This window comes from Bombina bombina, chromosome 1 (assembly GCF_027579735.1).
Source record: "Bombina bombina isolate aBomBom1 chromosome 1, aBomBom1.pri, whole genome shotgun sequence".
Classification (NCBI taxonomy): domain Eukaryota; kingdom Metazoa; phylum Chordata; class Amphibia; order Anura; family Bombinatoridae; genus Bombina; species Bombina bombina.
In genome coordinates, this window is record NC_069499.1 from 1546176279 (window position 1) to 1546198982 (window position 22704).

At 41.5% G+C, this 22704-nt stretch overlaps 1 protein-coding gene across 1 annotated transcript in view; it reads left to right on the top strand.

Moving 5' to 3' along the window:
• Positions 1–22704, top strand: part of LOC128655013 (proton channel OTOP2) — a 155692-nt gene that overhangs the window by 769 nt on the left and 132219 nt on the right. The window lies entirely within an intron of this gene.

Consider the following 22704-nt stretch of genomic DNA (forward strand, 5'->3'; position numbering starts at 1 on the left):
TATATACAAAACACGGAAGGGGACTGCATTCTCATACCGGACTGGGTACACATCCCATGACCCTGCAACATGCTCAGCCCAGGGTGCTCACCTGCACTCACAGGAAGCTGTGCAGTCCCCAGAGTCATAGACAGTTAACCCCAGACAGGTCTGGGTGCAAGAACCATAGGAAAAATTACAAAACAAATTAATACAACACACAGAGAAAGTCCAGCACTCACTTACAAGCTCTCAGCTAAGATTTAAAAGCAAAAATGGAAAGGTTAGTTACCGCATCTGGCCAAATGGGACAAGCCCAGGTACCACGTCAAGGTCCTTTCCAATACCTGGGACCCTAAAACAGCCACACAACAATGCAAGCTCTCAAATCCAAACAAACTGGGAACAAGGGAATGGTGCACAGGCTTATGTAATCACCCTAGACATATACAAAACACGGAAGGGGCCTGCACTGTCATACCGGACCGGGTACACATCCCATGACCCTGCAACATGCTCAGCCCTGGGTGCTCACCTGCACTCACAGGAAGCAGTGCTGTCCCCAGAGTCACAGGCAGTTAACCCAAGACAGGTCTGGGTGCAAGAACCATAGGGAAAATTACAAAACAAATTAATACAGCACACAGAGAAAGTCCAGCACTCACTTACAAGCTCTCAGCTAAGATTTAAAAGCAAAAATGGAAAGGTTAGTTACCGCATCTGGCCAAATGGGACAAGCCCAGGTACCTCGTCAAGGTCCTTTTCAATACCTGGGACCCTAAAAAAGCCACACAATGCAAGCTCTCAAATCCAAACAAACTGGGAACAAGGGAAGGGTGCACAGGCTTATGTAATCACCCTAGACATATACAAAACACGGAAGGGGACTGCACTCTCATACCGGACCGGGTACACATCCCATGACCCTGCAACATGCTCAGCCTACATTAATATAACACACAGAAAAAGTCCAGCACTCACTCACAAGCTCTCAACTAAGATAAAAAGCAGCAATGGAAGAGTTAGTTACCGCATCTGGCCAAATGGGAAAAGCCCAGGTACCTCGTCAAGGTCGCTTCCAAAAAAACCTGGGTCCCTAAACAGCCACACAATGCAGGCTCACAATCAAACAACTGTGAAAAAAAGCAACTGTGAAAAAATGGAGGGTGCACAGGCTAATGTAATCTCCCCAAACATATACAAAACACAGGTGGGGTCACTACTCTCAGGCCGAACCGGGTACACATCTTATGACCCTGCAACATGCACAGCCCTGGGTGCAAACCAGCACTCTCAGGAAGCTGCACTGTCACCAGAGCCACAGGCAGTTAACCCCAGACAGGCCTGGGTGCAAGGCCCAAACAGGGAAAATTACAAAAAAATAATACATTAATATAACACGCAGAAAAAGTCCAGCACTCACTCACATGCTCTCAACTAAGATAAAAAGCAGCAATGGAAGAGTTAGTTACCGGCATCTGGGCAAATGGGAAAAGCCCAGGTACCTCTTCAAGGTCTCTTCCAAAAAAACCTGGGTCCCTAAACAGCCACACAATGCAGGCTCACAATCAAACAACTGTGAAAAAAAGCAACTGTGAAAAAATGGAGGGTGCAAAGGCTCAGGGGCGAAACTACGGGGGGGTGCAGAGGTCGCAATTGCAACTGGGCCCCCAAGGGTGGGGTCTCAGCTTTTAAATTTTTTTTTTTTACAATAAAAAACGTTGGCCTGCCACTGCCTGCACTGATATCATGTGAGTGAGACATGATGCTTCACTAGTGTCTCGGACTACAGGGGTTAGTGTTTCTGTTTTACCCATTGGTGTTTATGTGTGTGTGTGTGTGTATGTATGTGACTATGTGTGTATTTATGCATGTATGTGTGTGTGTATGTTTGTGGAACCAGCAAATTACAGACCTTGTTACTACAGCCTGGGGGGGCGGGGGGTAAACAGTGTCAGTCTATACAGTACCACTATATACACTATACTATATATAAGTAGTCACTTTATAAAGTACTGGGGCGGGTAGGGTCAGGCCAGCCATCTCACCGACAGATTACAGACTGTGTCACTGACTCAATATATACAGTGCTCGTGGGTTAAACAGTGTCACTATATACAGTAATAGGGGATCAGACCATCTCACAGACTGTGGGCACAGGGTACCTCCTTTTGCAGACATGTAATCTGATTCACTTTTTTTCTGTGTTAAATGTAAAAAAAAAAATTCAAATTCACTTTATTTGGGGGCGGGGGCCTTCTTAGATTCTTGCACCTGGGCCCTGTGGCTTCTAGTTACGCCTCTGCACAGGCTTATGTAATCTCCCCAAACATATACAAAACACGGGTGGGGTCAGCACTCTCAGGCTGGACCGGGTACACATCCTATGACCCTGCAACATGCACAGCCCTGGGTGCAAACCAGCACTCTCAGGAAGCTGCACTGTCACCAGAGCCACAGACAGTTAACCCCAGACAGCTCTGGGTGCAAGGCCCAAACAGGGAGATTACATAAGCCTGTGCACCCTCCATTTTTTCACAGTTGTTTGATTGTGAGCCTGCATTGTGTGGCTGTTTAGGGACCCAGTTTTTTTTGGAAGAGACCTTGTCGAGGTACCTGGGCTTTTCCCATTTGGCCAGATGCGGTAACTAACTCTTCCATTGCTGCTTTTTATCTTAGTTGAGAGCTTGTGAGTGAGTGCTGGACTTTTTCTGTGTGTTATATTAATGTATTAATTTTGAGAGGGGCCTGGAACCGAACTCCCTCACTTCCCATTGACTTACATTATAAACTGGGTTTCAATTTACAAGAGTTTCGATTTACAACCATTCCTTCTGGAACCTAACCCCGGCGTAAACTGAGGGCTACCTTTATTGCTATAAATTTCCAGTGGTCCACTAGTCCTGGACGACTTAGGAAAAAGTCAAACATCCACTGCAATTTCTATCATTAGCATTGAGTTGACTAGTAACTTTTAACCCGTGACTAGTAACCATAGTGATATTTTTCCACCCATTTATATATATAAACACAAACTCACACTCCCAGGAACGTACAACCAGATCAATCACTTCTTAGCCTGTTCTATTGCAAATTAACACCTGGGCTGCGATCCAATAAAAATCATCGCCCGCAAAATCCGGCAACGCCAAAGTTTGCGTTGGTTTGGTATCCTATATACGGTGTAACCTAGAAGTTACGCTCATATATTTCTGCCTTCACCGTAGTTTTTTGGCCCATAGACAGGTATACCAAACCAGCGCAGTTTGGTATATACAGCATAAGGACTTATGTGGCGAAAATGGAGAAATCTTGCAGGCGTAGTAAGCCTTACACTGAGTATTGGAGCCCCGTAGCTCCCTAAACTACCTGCAAAATAAAATCTAACACCTAACGCATGCGCAATGTCTATCTACCTGTAAGGACTGTCAATCCGTCTGAAATTATTTAGTAGTCACTAAAGGATACTCAGTTGCGGAACTAAAGATATGGAAATGTATCACAGTATATTCAAGCTGAAACAAACAAAAAAGTAGCAGCGACGAATATAATGTGAGTTAATATAGTAAATCTCTGCTTAATCCCAATGTTGTATGTTTTAGCAGAGGGAAAGGTAAAAGGTAAAGCAGTAAAATTACAACCGAAATACTGACTGCACTATAACTAATCACCCTATGTAAAGACTAAATACAACTTCCCTATAAGCCTCAAATAACACAAAAACCTGTTACTTCACAGGAGTGTTTAATTCACAATTGTGTTGTAGCATGTAATGATCCCAAGAGTCACTGCTAATACTGTGTGACAAAGTTCAATCAATAGGTAAGTAGCGCAGTGTGAGCGCACAGCTCCGGTAGCTAAGAGGGAGTGAGACCGGCCTGCCCGATACCTGTTACGTCACAGGGGGCGTGGTCCAAATGCCGTGGAGCGGCGTCGGTTAGCGATCCGGTAAAAGAGCTTGAGGCTGCAATCTCCCCAGCAGGGGTACAAAGAGAAAGTCAAGTAGGTGCACACAAACTCCTTAACGGAGCTGTGGGGTATTAGTTGGGTGAACGCCAAGTTACAGCTGTGGCGGCTGGGCTGCGTTGTAATCCTCGCAACAGGATGAAGTCACTGTCTTTGTAAGAAAGACCGAGGACTCTAGCTGAGGTTCAGTAGGTAGTTATGCAGAGTAGGTTAAGCAGAAAGCTGCAGGAGTATGAGTCAGTGATAGACTAGTAGAGGTTAGCTTCCAGAGAGTTAGGCTTAATGAGACGGAACAGGTTGTCAGCAGAAGCTGGGAGATCAGACATTCAGGTCTGCAATGCAAAATACTAAGCACCTGTCTGGTCTTGAGTGACAGGATTTATAGAGGAAGTGGGAGGAGTATTAGGAAAGGTAAAATCCTGACACTACCTGTCAAACGCGATCCCCTGCCACATCCCTAATAAAGCGTTTAACCCCTAAACCACCGCTCCCGGACCCCGCCGCCACCTACATTAAATGTCTAACCCCCTAATGGGATCCCCCTACACCGCCGCCACCTACATTAAAATTGTTAACCCCTAATGTAATCCCCCTACACCGCCGCCATCTATATTAAAATTATTACCCCCTAATGTGAGCCCCCTACCCCGCCGCCACCTATTTTAACTATATTACCTCCAAATCTAATCACCCTACACTGCCCACCTATATTAAAATGATTAACCACTAATCTAATCCCCCTACACCGCCGCCACCTATATTAAATGTATTACCCCCTAAAATACTAAAATGTCCCTAACCTAAACTAAATTACAAATAGCCCTGAAAAGGGCCTTTTGCGTGGCATTGCCCCAAAGTAACCAGCTCTATTACCAGCCCTTAAAAGGGCCTTTTGCAGGGCATTGCCCAAAGTAACCAGCTCTATTACCAGCCCTTAAAAGGGCCTTTTGCGGGGCATTGTCACAAAGTAATCAGCTCTTTTACCTGTAATCTAATCCCCCTACACCGCCGCCACCAATAATAAATGTATTACCCGCTAATCTAATCCCCCTACACCGCCGCCACCTATAATAAATGTATTAACCCCTAAAATACTAAAATGTCCCTACCCTAATCTAAATTACAAATAGCCCTAAAAAGGCCTTTTGCGTGGCATTGCCCCAAAGTAACCAGCTCTATTACCAGCCCTTAAAAGGGCCTTTTGCGGGGCATTGTCACAAAGTAATCAGCTCTTTTACCTGTAATCTGACCCCCCTACACCACCGCCACCTATATTAAATATATTAACCCCTAATCTAATCCCCCTACACCGCCGCCACCTATATTAAATATATTAACCGCTAATCTGACCCCCCTACACCGCCGCCACCTATATTAACTATATTAACCCTAATTATATTAGGGTTAATATAGTTAATATAGTTATTATATTATATATATTAACTATATTAACCCTATCTAACTCTAACACCCCTAATTTAATTATTATTAAAATAAATCTAAATAATATTAATAATATTAACTAAATTATTCCTATTTAAAACTAAATACCTATAAAATAAACCCTAAGATAGCTACAATATAATTAATAATTACATTGTAGCTATTTTAGGGTTTACATTTATTTTACAGGTAACTTGGTATTTATTTTAACTAGCTACCTAGTTAAAATAATTACCAATTTACCTGTAAAATAAATTCTAACCTAAGTTACAAATACACCTACACTATCAATAAATTAAATAAACTACAATTATCTAAACTAAAATATAATTAAATACACTAAACTAAATTACAAAAAAACAAACACTAAATTGCAAAAAATAAAAAAAGATTGCAAGAATTTTAAGCTAATTACACCTAATCTAAGCGCCCTAATAAAATAACAAAGCCCCCCAAAATAAAAAAATGTCCCTACCCTAAACTAAATTACAAAAAGTAATTAGCTCTATTACCAGCCCTTAAAAGGGCCTTTTGTGGGGCATTGCCCCAAAGTAATCAGCTCTTTTACCTGTGAAAAAAAAGAACAACCCCCCCATTACAACCCACCACCCACACACCCCTACTCTAAAACCCACCCTATCCCCCCTTAAAAAAAACTACGTCTAACCCCCAAGTGCTCCTTACCTGTCCTGAAGACCGGTGGAGAAGGTCCTGTTATAGCCAATAGAATAAGAGCTACTGTAATTCTATTTGCTGATTAGAATAGTCAATAGAATTACATTAGCTCTTATCTATTGGCTAATCAAATCAGCCAATAGAATTAAAGTAGCTCTCATCCGATTGGCTGATTTGAATTTGAAGGCTCAAATCAGCCAATAGGAATTCAAGGGACATCATTTTTAATCGCGTACCTTGAATTCCTATTCAGTGTACGGCGGCGATCGTATGAAGAGGATACTCCACGCTCCATGGCTCCGGTCTTCAGTTCCAGCGTCGCCGATCTTCAGTTCCTGCATCGCCGGTCTTCAGTTCCAGGGATGACGGTCTTCAGCTCCGCGGTCATCGGTCTTCAACTCCTCCGCTCCGCGCCAGCTGGTTCCTGGAAGAAGAAGAGGTTGCCGCCTGGAAGAAGACTTCTCTGCCTGGAACAGGACCTTCTCCGCCGGTCTTCAGGACAGGTAAGGAGCATTTGGGGGTTAGACTTAGGTTTTTTAAGGGGGGATAGGGTGGGTTTTAGAGTAGGGGTGTGTGGGTGGTGGGTTGTAATGGGGGGGTTCTTTTACAGGTAAAAGTGCTGATTACTTTGGGGCAATGCCCCACAAAAGGCCCTTTTAAGGGCTGGTAATAGAGCTGATTACTTTTTGTAATTAAGTTTAGGGTAGGGACATTTTTTTATTTTGGGGGGCTTTGTTATTTTATTAGGGGGCTTAGATTAGGTGTAATTAGCTTAAAATTCTTGTAATCTTTTTTTATTTTTTGTAATTTAGTGGGGGTTTTTTTTGTAATTTAGTTTAGTGTATATAATTATATTTTAGATTAGATAATTGTAGTTTATTTAATTTATTGATAGTGTAGGTGTATTTGTAACTTAGGTTAAGATTTATTTTACAGGTAAATTGGTAATTATTTTAACTAGGTAGCTATTAAATAGTTATTAACTATTTACTAGCTATTGTACCTAGTTAAAATAAATACCAAGTTACCTGTAAAATAAATATAAACCCTAAAATAGCTACAATGTAATAATTAATTATATTGTAGCTATCTTAGGGTTTATTTTAAAGGTAAGTATTTAGTTTTAAATAGGAATAATTTAGTTAATATTATTAATATTATTTAGATTTATTTTAATAATAATTAAGTTAGGGGTGTTAGAGTTAGATAGGGTTAATATAGTTAATATGGGTTAATATAGTTAATATAGGTGGCGGCGGTGTAGGGGGGTCAGATTAGGGGTTAATACATTTAATATAGGTGGCGGCGGTGTAGGGGGATTAGATTAGGGGTTAATACATTTAATATAGGTGGCAGCGGTGTAGGGGGATTAGATTAGGGGTTAATACATTTAATATAGGTGGCGGCGGTAGGGGGATTAGATTAGAGGTAAAAGAGCTGATTACTTTGGGACAATGCACACAAAAGGCCCTTTTAAGGGCTGGCAATAGAGCTGGTTACTTTGGGGCAATGCCCCGCAAAAGGCCCTTTTAAGGGCTGGTAATAGAGCTGGTTACTTTGGGACAATGCCCTGCAAAAGGCCTTTTTCACGGTTATTTGTAATTTAGTTTAGGGTAGGGACATTTTAGTATTTTAGGGGGTAATACATTTATTATAGGTGGCGGCGGTGTAGGGGGATTAGATTAGGGGTTAATACATTTAATATAGGTGGCGGCGGTGTAGGGGGATTTGATTAGGGGTTAATGCATTTAATATAGGTGGCGGCGGTGTAAGGGGGTCAGATTAGGGGGTAATATAGTTAATGTAGGTGGCGGCGGGGTAGGGGGATTAGATTAGGGGTTAATATAGTTAATGTAGGTGGCGGCAGGGTAGGGGGATCATATTAGGGGGTAATATAGTTAAAATATGTGGCAGCAGTGTAGGGGGATTAGTTTAGGGGTTAATATAGTTAATGTAGGTGGCGGCGGGGTAGGGGGATTAGATTAGGGGTTAATATAGTTAATGTAGGTGGCGGCAGAGTAGGGGGATCATATTAGGGGGTAATATAGTTAAAATATGTGGCAGCAGTGTAGGGGTATTAGATTAGGGGTTAATATAGTTAATGTAGGTGGCGGCAGGGTAGGGGGATCATATTAGGGGGTAATATAGTTAAAATATGTGGCGGCGGTGTAGGGGGATTAGATTAGGGGTTAATATAGTTAATGTCAGTGGTGGCGGGGTAGGGTGCTCATATTAGGGGGTAATATAGATAATGTAGCTGGCGGCGGGGTCCGGGAGCGGCGGTTTAGGGGTTAATACATTTATTGTTAGGAGTGAGAGGGGGGGATTGCGGATAGAGGGGTATACTTGTCGGTCTATGTTTGGGAGGCGTGTTAGACAGTTACGGGAGATTTTATAATTTAGTCAGTTTTTGTAGGCGGCAGTTTCTAAAGTGCCTTAAGTCACTGGCGACTCCAGAAATTTGTACTTACGCAGATTTCTTGACATCGCTAGTTTGTCAGACTTACGGTACTTAAGCATCTAACGGCGCCAAAACCTGCGCCGTATATAGGATCGCGCCCCTGGCTGGGTGCAGCTTCTTTTTAGACCAGTAATGTAGTGTAGAACTTTCTTGCAGTATATCAGTCTGATTCCGCCTATTATGGTCAGTCCAGCACCAAAATACCAGGCTATATATACATACAGGGTATATAACTGCCCTGTGTGTGACTGCAGGCTGTATAACTGCTCTCTGTATGTGTCATCACATGGTATATGACTGCCCTTGTGTGTGACTACAGGCTATATAACTGCTCTCTGTATGTGTCATTACACGGTATATAACTGTCCTTGTGTGTGACTACAGGCTATATAACTGCTCTCTGTATGTGTCATTACACGGTATATAACTGCCCTTGTGTGTGACTACAGGCTATATAACTGCTCTCTGTATGTGTCATTACATGGTATATAACTGCCTTTGTGTGTGACTACAGGCTATATACCTGCTCTCTGTATGGTCATTACATGGTATATAACTGCCCTTGTGTGTGACTACAGGCGATATAACTGCTCTCTGTATGTGTCATTACACGGTATATAACTGCCCTTGTGTGTGACTACAGGCGATATAACTGCTCTCTGTATGTGTCATTACACTGTATTTAACTGTTTAGAAATTAAAGGAGAGAAATACTATTGTATTTTCTTGTACATATTAATTCCCCAACACAATTAAACCCTATACTTAGGGAGGAAAAATAATGATTCCTTTACCACAATAATGGGGGTGGGGGGTGCTCAATATCCTGTATATATATAGAAAAATGTAGAGAGAAAAAATGGATATAACAGAGCACTCAAGTGGAACTATTAAGGATAATTCTCTATAGGAGTGGATGTGCAGGACTAGGGTATATCTAATAAAACATAACTTTTAATAATTATAAAGTAAAAATATGTATAATAATAGTGACAAACATTCACTCAATGAGGTGTATATAAAACCAGTTAAAATAATTGATGAATGCTGAAGTGCCAAGTATTGGCCATACAGAGTATGTAAAGTGGGTAAATCAAATAAGAAAGCACCTTGGAGTGCTAGCAAATTGCACAAATACTGATCTGAGAAGGATCTGAAAAAGAGGATTGACCTCACACGAGAATTATCTAGCTAGTGCAATACTGGAGCGGTACTTTCACTTGTCAGAGTCCCATACTATATAGTACACATTGGAGTTAGACAATGATTACCGTAATAAAATAGGTCTAATGTAAGAACCAAATGAAAGGCCTTTGAGAAAGCCACGGACGTGGCGAAATGCGCATCAGGCGCTCTAGATGAATGCTGACAGTTTTATTGTGTGTGTGTGTGCTAAACTGCTATAACTTTACACATTTGCTTAATAGACGCTAATAATTCAGTACCCCTACCAGGCTATTAAGCCTTTCATTTGGTTCTTACATTAGACCTATTTTATTACGGTAATCATTGTCTAACTCCAATGTGTACTATATAGTATGGGACTCTGACAAGTGAAAGTACCGCTCCAATATTGCACTAGCTAAATAATTCTCGTGTGAGGTCAATCCTCTTTTTCAGATTAGTTTTTGTGCAATCCGCGAGCGTGTTATGGTGCTTCCTTGCCAGACTTACCCACCTCACACACCTCATTTGTGGGTACAATCTTCAAATAGCTGCATATGGATGTTAACACACGTCACCTTTATAATATCCTTGTCTGACTTCTGAGTCTTTATACTGGCTCATTTCACAGACCTGTACATAGATAGGTATGATTGTTTAACTTAATTTTGTGCTATGATACATAGTGAGTGACTTTGACAAATGTTAACATTGTTCAAGCATTGAACATATTAGATAATTTTGCGGAAGTCTATCTTCCTTCTCAGATCAGTATTTGTGCAATTTGCTAGCACTCCAAGGTGCTTTCTTATTTGATTTACCCACTTTACATACTCTGTATGGCCAATACTTGGCACTTCAGCATTCATCAATTATTTTAACTGGTTTTATATACACCTCATTGAGTGAATGTTTGTCACTATTATTATACATATTTTTACTTTATAATTATTAAAAGTTATGTTTTATTAGATATACCCTAGTCCTGCACATCCACTCCTATAGAGAATTATCCTAAATAGTTCCACTTGAGTGCTCTGTTATATCCATTTTTTCTCTCTACATTTTTCTAACTGTATATAACTGCCCTTGTGTGTGACTACAGGCGATATAACTGCTCTCTGTATGTGTCATTACACTGTATATAACTGCCCTTGTGTGTGACTGCAGGCTATATAACTGCTCTCTGTATGTGTCATTACATTGCAAATATCTGCCCTTGTGTGTGACTACAGGCTATATAACTGCTCTCTGTATGTGCATTACACGGTATATAACTGCCCTTGTGTGTGACTACAGGCTGTATAACTGCTCTCTGTATGTGCATTACACGGTATATAACTGCCCTTGTGTGTGACTACAAGCTATATAACTACTCTCTGTATGTGTCATTACACGGTATATAACTGCCCTTGTGTGTGACTACAGGCTGTATAACTGCTCTCTGTATGTGTCATTACATGGTATATAACTGCCCTTGTGTGTAACTACAGGCTGTATAACTGCTCTCTGTATGTGTTATTACATGGTATATAACTACCCTTGTGTGTGACTACAGGCTATATAACTGCTCTCTGTATGTGTCATTACATGGTATATAACTACCCTTGTGTGTGACTACAGGCTATATAACTGATGTCTGTATGTGTCATTACACGGTATATAACTACCCTTGTGTGTGACTACAGGCTATATAACTGCTCTCTGTATGTGTCATTACACGGTATATAACTGCCCTTGTGTGTGACTACAGGCTGTATAACTGCTCTCTGTATGTGTCATTACATGGTATATAACTGCCCTTGTGTGTAACTACAGGCTGTATAACTGCTCTCTGTATGTGTTATTACATGGTATATAACTGCCCTTGTGTGTGACTACAGGCTGTATAACTGCTCTCTGTATGTGTCATTACATGGTATATAACTACCCTTGTGTGTGACTACAGGCTATATAACTGATGTCTGTATGTGTCATTACACGGTAAATAACTGCCCTTGTGTGTGACTACAAGCTATATAACTGCTCTCTGTATATTTTATTACACGGTATATAACTACCCTTGTGTGTGACTACAGGCTATATAACTGCTCTCTGTATGTGTCATTACACGGTATATAACTGCCCTTGTGGGTGACTACAAGCTATATAACTGCTCTCTGTATGTGTCATTACACGGTATATAACTGCCCTTGTGTGTGCCTACAGGCTGTATAACTGCTCTCTGTATGTGTCATTACACGGTATATAACTGCCCTTGTGTGTGACTACAGGCTGTATAACTGCTCTCTGTATGTGTCATTACATGGTATATAACTGCCCTTGTGTGTGACTACAGGCTGTATAACTGCTCTCTGTATGTGTCATTACATGGTATATAACTGCCCTTGTGTGTGACTACAGGCTGTATAACTGCTCTCTGTATGTGTCATTACATGGTATATAACTACCCTTGTGTGTAACTGCAGGCTATATAACTGTTCTCTGCATGTGTCATTATATGGTATATAACTGCCCCTGTGTGTAACTACGGACTGCATACCTGCTCTCTGTATGTGTCATTACATGGTATATAACTGCCCTTGTGTGTAACTGCAAGCTATATAAATGCTCTCTGGATGGGTTATTACACGATATATAACTGCCCTTGTGTTTGACTACAGGCTATATAACTGCTCTCTGTATGTGTCATTACACTGTATATAACTGCCCTTGTGTGTGACTACAGGCTATATAACTGCTCTCTGTATGTGTCTTTACACTGTATATAACTGCCCTTGTGTGTGACTACAGGCTGTATAACTGCTCTCTATATGTTTCATTACATGGTATATAACTGCCCTTGTGTGTGACTACAGGCTGTATAACTGCTCTCTGTATGTGTCATTACATGGTATATAACTACCCTTGTGTGTGACTACAGGCTGTATACCTGCTCTCTGTATGTGTCATTACATGGTATATAACTGCCCTTGTGTGTAACTGCAAGCTATATAAATGCTCTCTGGATGGGTTATTACACGGTATATAACTGCCCTTGTGTTTGACTACAAGCTGTATAACTGCTCTCTATATGTTTCATTACATGGTATATAACTGCCCTTGTGTGTAACTGCAGGCTATATAACTGCTCTCTGTATGTGTCATTACACGGTATATAACTGCCCCTGTGTGTGACTACAGGCTGCATAACTGCTCTCTGTATGTGTCATTACATGGTATATAACTGCCCTTGTGTGTAACTACAGGCTATATAACTGCTCTCTGTATGTGTCATTACATGGTATATAACTGCCCTTGTGTGTAACTACAGGCTATATAACTGCTCTCTGTATGTGTCATTACACGGTATATAACAACCCATGTGTGTGACTACAGGCTATATAGCTGCTCTCTGTATATGTCATTACACGGTATATAACTACCCTTGTGTGTAACTACAGGCTATGGCCTCTAGTTATCAACGTGTCTACTTTACCTGCCTTCGCCGGCCCAATACGCCCCCCTAAGCTTGCCTACCATCGCCGCTGCGGACCTGAATACGTTCGCCAAAGTTATCAATAAACCTGTCAAAAAGCCGCGCACCAAGTACGGGGCGATGAGCAGCGGACTGTGATAGTTATCACTCATCTGATCTCGCTGCTCTTCGGCTTTTTTACAGCTTTATTGACAAGCTGTCACTAAGCACCCACACTAACTACACTGTTCTACCCCCTATACCGGCGCCCCCGGAGTCCCCCGCAACTAAATAAAGTTATTAACCCCTAAACCGCCGCTCCTAGACCCCGCCGCAACTAAATAAATATTTTAACCCCTAAACCGCCGCTCCCGGACCCCGCCGCAACCTATATTAAACATATTAACCCCTAATCTGCCCCCCCTACACCGTCGCCACCTATAATAAATTTATTAACCCCTATGCTGCCCCCCCTACACCGCCGCCACTGTAATAAAATTATTAACCCCTAAACCTAAGTCTAACACTAACACCCCCTAACTTAAATATTAATTAAATAAATCGAAATAATATTTCTCTTATTAACTAAATTAATCCTATTTAAAACTAAATACTTACCTTTAAAATAAACCCTAATATAGCTACAATATAAATAATAATTATATTGTAGCTAGCTTAGGATTTATTTTTATTTTACAGGCAACTTTCAATTTATTTTAACTAGGTACAATAGCTATTAAATAGTTATTAACTATTTAATACCTACCTAGTTAAAATAAAGAGAAAATTACCTGTAAAATAAAAACTAACCTAAGAATTACACCTAACACTACACTATACTTTAATAAATTATTTCTATTTAAAACTAAATACTTATCTGTAAAATAAACCCTAAGATAGCTACAATGTAATTAATAATTACATTGTAGCTATTTTAGGATTTATATTTATTTTACAGGTAACTTTGTGTTTATTTTAGCTAGTTAGAATAGTTATTAAATAGTTATTAAATAGTTATTAACTATTTAATAACTACCTATCTAAAATAAATACAAAATTACCTGTAAAATAAATCCTAACCTAAGTTACAATTAAACCTAACACTACACTATCATTAAATTAATTAAATAAATTACCTACAAATAACTACAATTAAATACAATTAAATAAACTAACTAAAGTACAAAAAATAAAAAAAGATAAATTACAAAACAAAGCCCCCCAAAATAAAAAAAATCCCTACCCTATTCTACATTTAAAAGTTACCAACTCTATTACCTTACCAGGCCTTAAAAGGGCCTTTTGCGGGGCATGCCCCAAAGAAAACAGCTCTTTTGCCTGTAAAATAAAAATACAACCACCCCAACATTAAAACCCACCACCTACTCTAACCCAAACCCCCCTTAAATAAAACTAACACTACCCCCCTGAAGATCATCCTACCTTGAGTCGTCTTCAGCCAGCCGACCACCGATGGAACTGAGAAGTCTTCCATCCGATTGAAGTCATCATCCAAGGGGCGCTGAAGAGGTCTTCCATCCGATTGAAGTCTTCATCCAAGCAGCGTCTTCAATCTTCATTCATCCGGAGCGGAGCAGAGCCATCTTCAGACGAGCCGACGCGGAGCCATCCTCTTCTTCCCGACGACTAACGACGAATGATGGTACCTTTAAGTGACGTCATCCAATATGGCGTCCCTTCAATTCCGATTGGCTGATAGGATTCTATCAGCCAATAGGAATTAAGGTATGAAAAATCTGATTGGCCGATTGAATCAGCCAATCAGATTGAAGTTCAATCCGGGTTAGTGTTAGACTTAGGTTTAGGGGTTAATAAGTTTAATATAGGTGGCGGCGGGGTCCAGGAGCGGCGGTTTAGGGGTTAAACAATTTATTTAGTTGCGGCGGGGTCCGGGATCGGCAGGATAGGGGTTAATAACTTTATTATAGGTGGCGACGGTGTAGGGGGGGCAGGATAGGGGTTAATAGGTATTATGTAGGTGGCGGCGGGGTCCGGGAGCGGCGGTTTAGGGGTTAATACATATATTATAGTTGCGGCGGGGACCGGGGGCGGCGGTTTAGGGGTTAATACATATATTATAGTTGCGGCGGGGACCGGGAGCGGCGGTTTAGGGGTTAACATATTTATTAGAGTGGCGGTGGGCTCCGGGAGCGGCGGTTTAGAGGGTAATAACTTTATTTAGGTGGCGGCGGTGTAGGGGGGACAGATTAGGGGTGTTTAGACTCGGGGTACATGCTAGGGTGTTAGGTGCAGACGTTTCCCATAGGAATCAATGGGATGTTGGGCAGCAGCGAACATGAACTTTCACTATGGTCAGACTCCCATTGATTCCTATGGGATCCGCTGCCTCCAGGGCGGCGGTTTGAAAACCAGGTACGCTGGGCCGGAAAAGTGCCGAGCGTACCTGCTAGTTTTTTGATAACTAGCAAAAGTAGTCAGATTGTGCCGAACTTGTGTGCGGAACATCTGGAGTGACGTAAGAATCGATCTGTGTCACTCTATTCTACTTTTGCCGGTGTCTAGGGCTTGATAACTAAGGCGAATCAGCCTCGCCACAAATACGCTGCGGAATTCCAGCGTATTTGCGGTTGACGGCTTGATAACTAGAGGCCTATATAATTGCTCTCTGTATGTGTCATTACATGGTATAAAACTGCCCTTGTGTGTGACTACAGGCGATATAACTGCTCTCTGTATGTGTCATTACATGGTATATAACTGCCCTTGTGTGTGACTACAGGCTATATAACTGCTCTCTGTATGTGTCATTACATGGTATATAACTGCCCTTGTGTGTAACTGCAGGCTATATAACTGCTCTCTGTATGTGTCATTACATGGTATAAAACTGCCCTTGTGTGTGACTACAGGCGATATAACTGCTCTCTGTATGTGTCATTACATGGTATATAACTGCCCTTGTGTGTGACTACAGGCTATATAACTGCTCTCTGTATGTGTCATTACACGGTATATAACTGCCCTTGTGTGTGACTACAGGCTATATAACTGCTCTCTGTATGTGTCATTACATGGTATATAACTGCCCTTGTGTGTGACTACAAGCTGTATAACTGCTCTCTGTATGTGTCATTACACGGTATATAACTGCCCTTGTGTGTGACTACAGGCTATATAACTGCTCTCTGTATGTGTCATTACATGGTATATAACTGCCCTTGTGTGTGACTACAAGCTGTATAACTGCTCTCTGTATGTGTCATTACACGGTATATAACTGCCCTTGTGTGTGACTACAGGCTATATAACTGCTCTCTGTATGTGTCATTACATGGTATATAACTGCCCTTATGTGTGACTACAGGCTATATAACTGCTCTCTGTATGTGTCATTACATGGTATATAACTGCCCTTGTGTGTGACTATAGGCTATATAACTGCTCTCTGTATGTGTCATTACATGGTATATAACTGCCCTTGTATGTGACTACAGGCTATATAACTGTTCTCTGTATGTGTCATTACATTGTATATAACTGCTCTCTGATCTCTGTATGTGTCATTACATGGTATATAACTGCCCTTGTGTGTGACTACAGGCTATATAACTGCTCTCTGTATGTGTCATTACACAGTATATAACTGCCCTTGTGTGTGACTACAGGCTATATAACTGCTCCCTGTATGTGTCATTACACGGTATATAACTGCCCTTGTGTGTGACTACAGGCTATATTACTGCTCTCTGTATGTGTCATTACACGGTATATATCTGCCCTTGCTTGTGACTACAGGCTATATAACTGCTCTCTGTATGTGTCATCACATGGTATATAACTGTCCTTGTATGTGACTACAGGCTATATAACTGCTCTCTGTATGTGTCATTACACGGTATATAACTGCCCTTGTGTGTGACTACAGGCTATATTACTGCTCTCTGTATGTGTCATTACACGGTATATATCTGCCCTTGCTTGTGACTACAGGCTATATAACTGCTCTCTGTATGTGTCATTACACGGTATATAACTGTCCTTGTATGTGACTACAGGTTATATAACTGCTCTCTGTATGTGTCATTACTAGTAATGTCGTGAACAGTTCGCCGGAGAACAGTTCCCGGCGAACATAGCTTGTTCGCGTTCACAGCGGCGGGTGAACATATGCGATGTTTGATCCGCCCCCTATTCGTCATCATTGAGTAAACTTTGACCCTGTATCTCACAGTCTGCAGACACATTACAGCCAATCAGCAGCAGACATTCCCTCCCAGACCCTCCCAGCTCCTGGGCAGCAGCCATTTTAGATTTATTCTAATCCTGCATTGTTAGTGAGAGGAGGGACAGTGTAACTGCTGCTAATTTAATTGGGAAATCGATAGCTAGGCTAGTGTATTCAGTGTCCACTACAGTCCTGAAGGACTCATCTGATCTCTGCTGTAAGGACAGCACCCCAAAGAGCCCTTTTTAGGGCTACATCAGTCGGTTTTTTTTTCTTTGTAATCTAATAGCATTTGCCTGCCTGCTACTGCCAGCCTGTGTGTCAGGCTCACAGCATATACTGTGCCTACTTGCTCAGTGCCACCACTCATATCTGGTGTAACATTAGTGTAAATTAAAAAAAAAAAAAAAACCTTTTACATCAGTCTGCTAGTGTAATCTAATTCAAGTAACCAGGCCAGCCTGCCACTGCCAGCCTGTGTGTCAGGCTCACAGCATATACTGTGCCTACTTGCTCAGTGCCACCACTCATATCTGGTGTAACATTAGTGTAAATTTAAAAAAAAAACCTTTTACATCAGTCTGCTAGTGTAATCTAATTTCAGTTGCCAGGCCAGCCTGCCACTGCCAGCCTGTGTGTCAGGCTCACAGCATATACTGTGCCTACTTGCTCAGTGCCACCACTCATATCTGGCTGGTGTAACAGTAGTGTAAATGAAAAAAAAACAAAAAACTTTTACATCAGTTTGCTAGTGTAATCTAATAGCAGTTGCCCGCCTGCCACTGCCAGCCTGTGTGTCAGGCTCACAGCATATACTGTGCCTACTTGCTCAGTGCCACCACTCATATCTGGTGTAACATTAGTGTAAATTTAAAAAAAAACCTTTTACATCAGTCTGCTAGTGTAATCTAATTTCAGTTGCCAGGCCAGCCTGCCACTGCCAGCCTGTGTGTCAGGCTCACAGCATATACTGTGCCTACTTGCTCGGTGCCACCACTCATATCTGGTGTAACATTAGTGTAAATTAAAAAAAAAAAAACTTTTACATCAGTCTGCTAGTGTAATCTAATTTCAGTTGCCAGGCCAGCCTGCCACTGCCAGCCTGTGTGTTAGGCTCACAGCATATACTGTGCCTACTTGCCCAGTGCCACCACTCATATTATCTTGTTTTATAGTAGTGTAAGTGTGCATTTTAAAAATAAAAAAAATATTTTGACTGTGAAACATAAGTCTGCTTTTTTGTGTCAGGCTCACAGCGTATACTGTGCCCACTTGTCCAGTGCCACCACTCACATTATCTTGTTTAATAGTAGTGTAAGTGTACATTTTAAAAATAAAAAAAATATTTTGACTGTGAAACATAAGTCTGCTTTTTTGTGTCAGGCTCACAGCGTATACTGTGCCCACTTGTCCAGTGCCACCACTCACATTATCTTGTTTAATAGTAGTGTAAGTGTACATTTTAAAAATAAAAAAACTATTTTGACTGTGAAACATCAGTCTGCTTTATTGTGTCAGGCTCACAGCGTATACTGTGCCCACTTGTCCAGTGCCACCACTCACATTATCTTGTTTAATAGTAGTGTAAGTGTACATTTTAAAAAAAAAAAACTATTTTGACTGTGAAACATCAGTCTGCTTTATTGTGTCAGGCTCACAGTGTATACTGTGCCCACTTGCCCAGTGCCACCACTCATATTATCTTGTTTAATAGTAGTGTCAGTGTACATTAAAAAAAAAAAAAAAATTTGACTGTGAAACATCAGTCTGGTTTTTTGTGTCAGGCTCACAGCGTATACTGTGCCCACTCACAGTAGCTTGCACGCATAGTAGCACTAATTGAAAAAAAAATGACAGGCAGAAGCAGTCCAACCCGCAGGGGCCATCGTGGTGCTGTGATTCCCTTTGGCCATAGAATAATGCCCTGTGTTAGGCCACGTACCATGAACACGAAAAGTTCTGATGAAATAGTTGACTTTATAACACAGGACACACAATCTTCTACAGCTTCCGCTCGTAACCTTGACGCACCATCCTCCTCCTCTAGCTTAGCTTCGGGCACCTCTCAACTTACCACTCGCCCGCCTGCCACCACCACCTACACTAGCACCACAGCCGCCTCACTTGATCTGTCAGAGGAGTTATGTACACCTCAGTGTGAAGAAATGAGTGATGCTCAACCATCATTGACAGAGGATGTAGATAACTGTGATATGTCTCAGTCAGGCAGCATTACAGACATGGACGACGCATGGTGTGATGATGATGATGATGTTGTACCCGCCGTTGCTTCCGTTGTTGAGTTGTCAGATACAAGTGAAGGGGTTGATGATGATGATGCGTCCGTGGATGTCACGTGGGCGCCCGGTAGAAGAGAAGAAGAACAGGTGGAAAGTTCAGATGGGGAGACAGAGAGGAGCAGGAGGAGGAGACGAGTTGGAAGTAGGGGGAGGTCATCGCAAGAAGCTAGTGGCACAGTCAGACAGCATGCATCAGCACCCGGGGTCAGTCAGACAGCACGCCAATAAACGCATGCTGTTGCCACCACCAGAATGCCGTCATCGCAGAGCTCAGCAGTGTGGCATTTTTTTTATGTGTCTGCCTCTGACAACAGCAATGCCATTTGCAACCTGTGCCAAAAGAAACTGAGTCATGAGAAGTCCAACACCCACCTAGGTACAACTGCTTTGCGAAGGCACATGATCTCACATCACAAACGCCTATGGGATGAACACATGAGGACAAGCAGCACACAAACTCAAAGCCGCCATCATCCTCCTGGTCCAGCATCTTCAGCCACATCAACCACTGCTGTGCTCCTTGCCTCCTCTCAACCATCCGTCAATCTGTCTCTCTTCCGGAGCAGTTCCTGCTCATCTGCCCACAGTCAGGTGTCTGTCAAGGACATGTTTGAGCGTAAGAAGCCAATGTCACCAAGTCACCCCCTTGCCCGGCGTCTGACTGCTGGCTTGTCTGAACTGTTAGCCCGCCAGCTTTTACCATACAAGCTGGTGGAGTCTGAGGCGTTCAAAAAAAGGGATACTTTTGTAGAATTGCAAGTGTTAAAACCAGAATGCAAAACTTGTAATCTAGGTGAGGATTTTTATTAAGCTTAACCATTTTTGGGAAGGATAGGTCCCAGCATAGGCTCGCAAGAGCCAAATCTTTGTTGATGCTATTCTCTAGTGGGACCTACCTCTTTTGATCCATGCGTATCCTCCAGTCCAGTATCCTCTGAAGGAATATAGGGGTCATATATGCTTCTAAATCAGGGATTCCCAACCCACCTTGAGTTTTGGGGAGTGACATTGGGATTTTGTAAATTCTAGGTGGCTTTCTTCTCCAAACGAAAGAACTGAATAATTGTTCTATCTGGGGTATGTACCGGGAGCTAGGGGGATGGGTAATGCTTGAATTATATATAGTAATCTTGGAAAGTGCCACAATCCCCAAAACATTACTTAACCAGGTTATAAGAAAAGAAATATAAGACTTACGCCTAGATTAGAGTCTTGCATTAGCCTTAAAAAGCAGCATTGAGAGGTCCCAATGCTGCTTTTTAATGCCCGTTGGTATTACGAGTCTGACAGGTACAGGTGTACTGCTCACTTTTTTTCCGCAATTTTACCATACCGCAAATCCCCTTACGTCAATTGCGTATCCTATCTTTTTAATGGGATTTTCCTCATGCCAGTATTACGAGTCTTGGAAAAAGTGAGCGGTACACCCTCTCCTGTCAAGACTCCTACCGCATTTACAAGTCAGTAGTTAAGAGTTTTATGGGCTAACGCTGTAACATAAAACTCTTAATTAAAGTGCTAAAAAGTACACTAACACCCATAAAATACCTATTAACCCCTAAACCGAGCCCCCCCCCCACATCGCAAACACTTCAATAAAGTTTTTAACCCCTAATCTGCCGCCACTATAATAAATATATTAACTAGGGTTGCACCGATACCGATACTAGTATCGGTATCGGTACCGATACCAAGTATTTGCATGAGTACTTGTACTCGTGCAAATGCACCGATACTTAAACCGATACCTCCACTTTCTACCCATATGCTATCTTGTGGAGTTTTTTCATACTGCATGCTCCCATTTCATTTTAAACTGGAGTGGAGACTAAACTAAAAATTGTTTACTACTGTTCTGCCAATACAAATTGCTGTTATTTGTATTATTGTAGGAGAGATCACTGACTGTACCTCGTTCAGACAAACCCCTGAAGTACTGGGCAGTTAATAAATAGATTTCCAGCTTTGGCTAAAATGGCCCAAAAATATCTTTCTGCCCCATGCAGTAGTGTGGAAAGTGAAAGACTGTTCAACTTAGAGTCGGACCTCCATACAAATGTCAGATTGATGTTATATAACAACCCAATTGCATCACCCCTTTAAATTTAATGTTTTATTGTAACAGTTTTTATTTATAAACATGTTCAGTGAACTTTGTAACAAAAAAAACTGTTTTATTATTTCATAATGTCTTTCGAATTACAGTCCTTTATAATTATAAAGAAGGAATCTTAAATAATCTGTATTGTGCTTGGTAAACTGTCACATGACATTAAAAAAAAAAGTATCGGTAATTGGTATCGGCGAGTATTTGAAAACAAGTATCGGTACTTGTACTCGGTCATAAAAAATGGTATCGTGCAACCCTAATATTAACCCCTAAACCGCCGCTCTCCCGCCAATCAGCCAATAGAATGCAAGCTCAATTCTATTGGCTGATTGGATCAGCCAACAGGATTTTTCCTACCTTAATTCCGATTGGCTGATAGAATCCTATCAGCCAATCGGAATTCAAGGGACGCCATCTTGGATGACGTCATTTAAAGGAACCGTCATTCGTTGGGTAGTCGTCGGTCTGGATGGATGCTCCACGTCGGCTGGCTTCAAGATGGACCCGCTCCGGATGGATGAAGATAGAAGATGCTGCTTGGATGAAGACTTCTGCCCATCTGGAGGTCCTCTTCTGCTCGGATCGGATGAAGACTTCTGCCCTTCTGGAGGACCACTTGTGCCCGGCTGGGTGAAGACGTCTCAAGGTAGGGTGATCTTCAAGGGGTTAGTGTTAGGTTTTATTAAGGGGGCATTGGGTGGGTTTTAGAGTAGGGTTGGGTGTGTGGGTTTAAATGTTGGGGGGGATTGTATTTTTTTTACAGGTAAAAGAGCTGATTACTTTGGGGCAATGCCCCGCAAAAAGCCCTTTTAAGGGCTATTTGTAATTTAGTATAGGGTAGTTTAAAAATTTGTAATTATTTTTTTATTTTCTGTAATTTAGTGTTTTTTTTCCGTACTTTAGTTTATTTAATTTAATTGTAATTAATTGTATTTAGTTTAG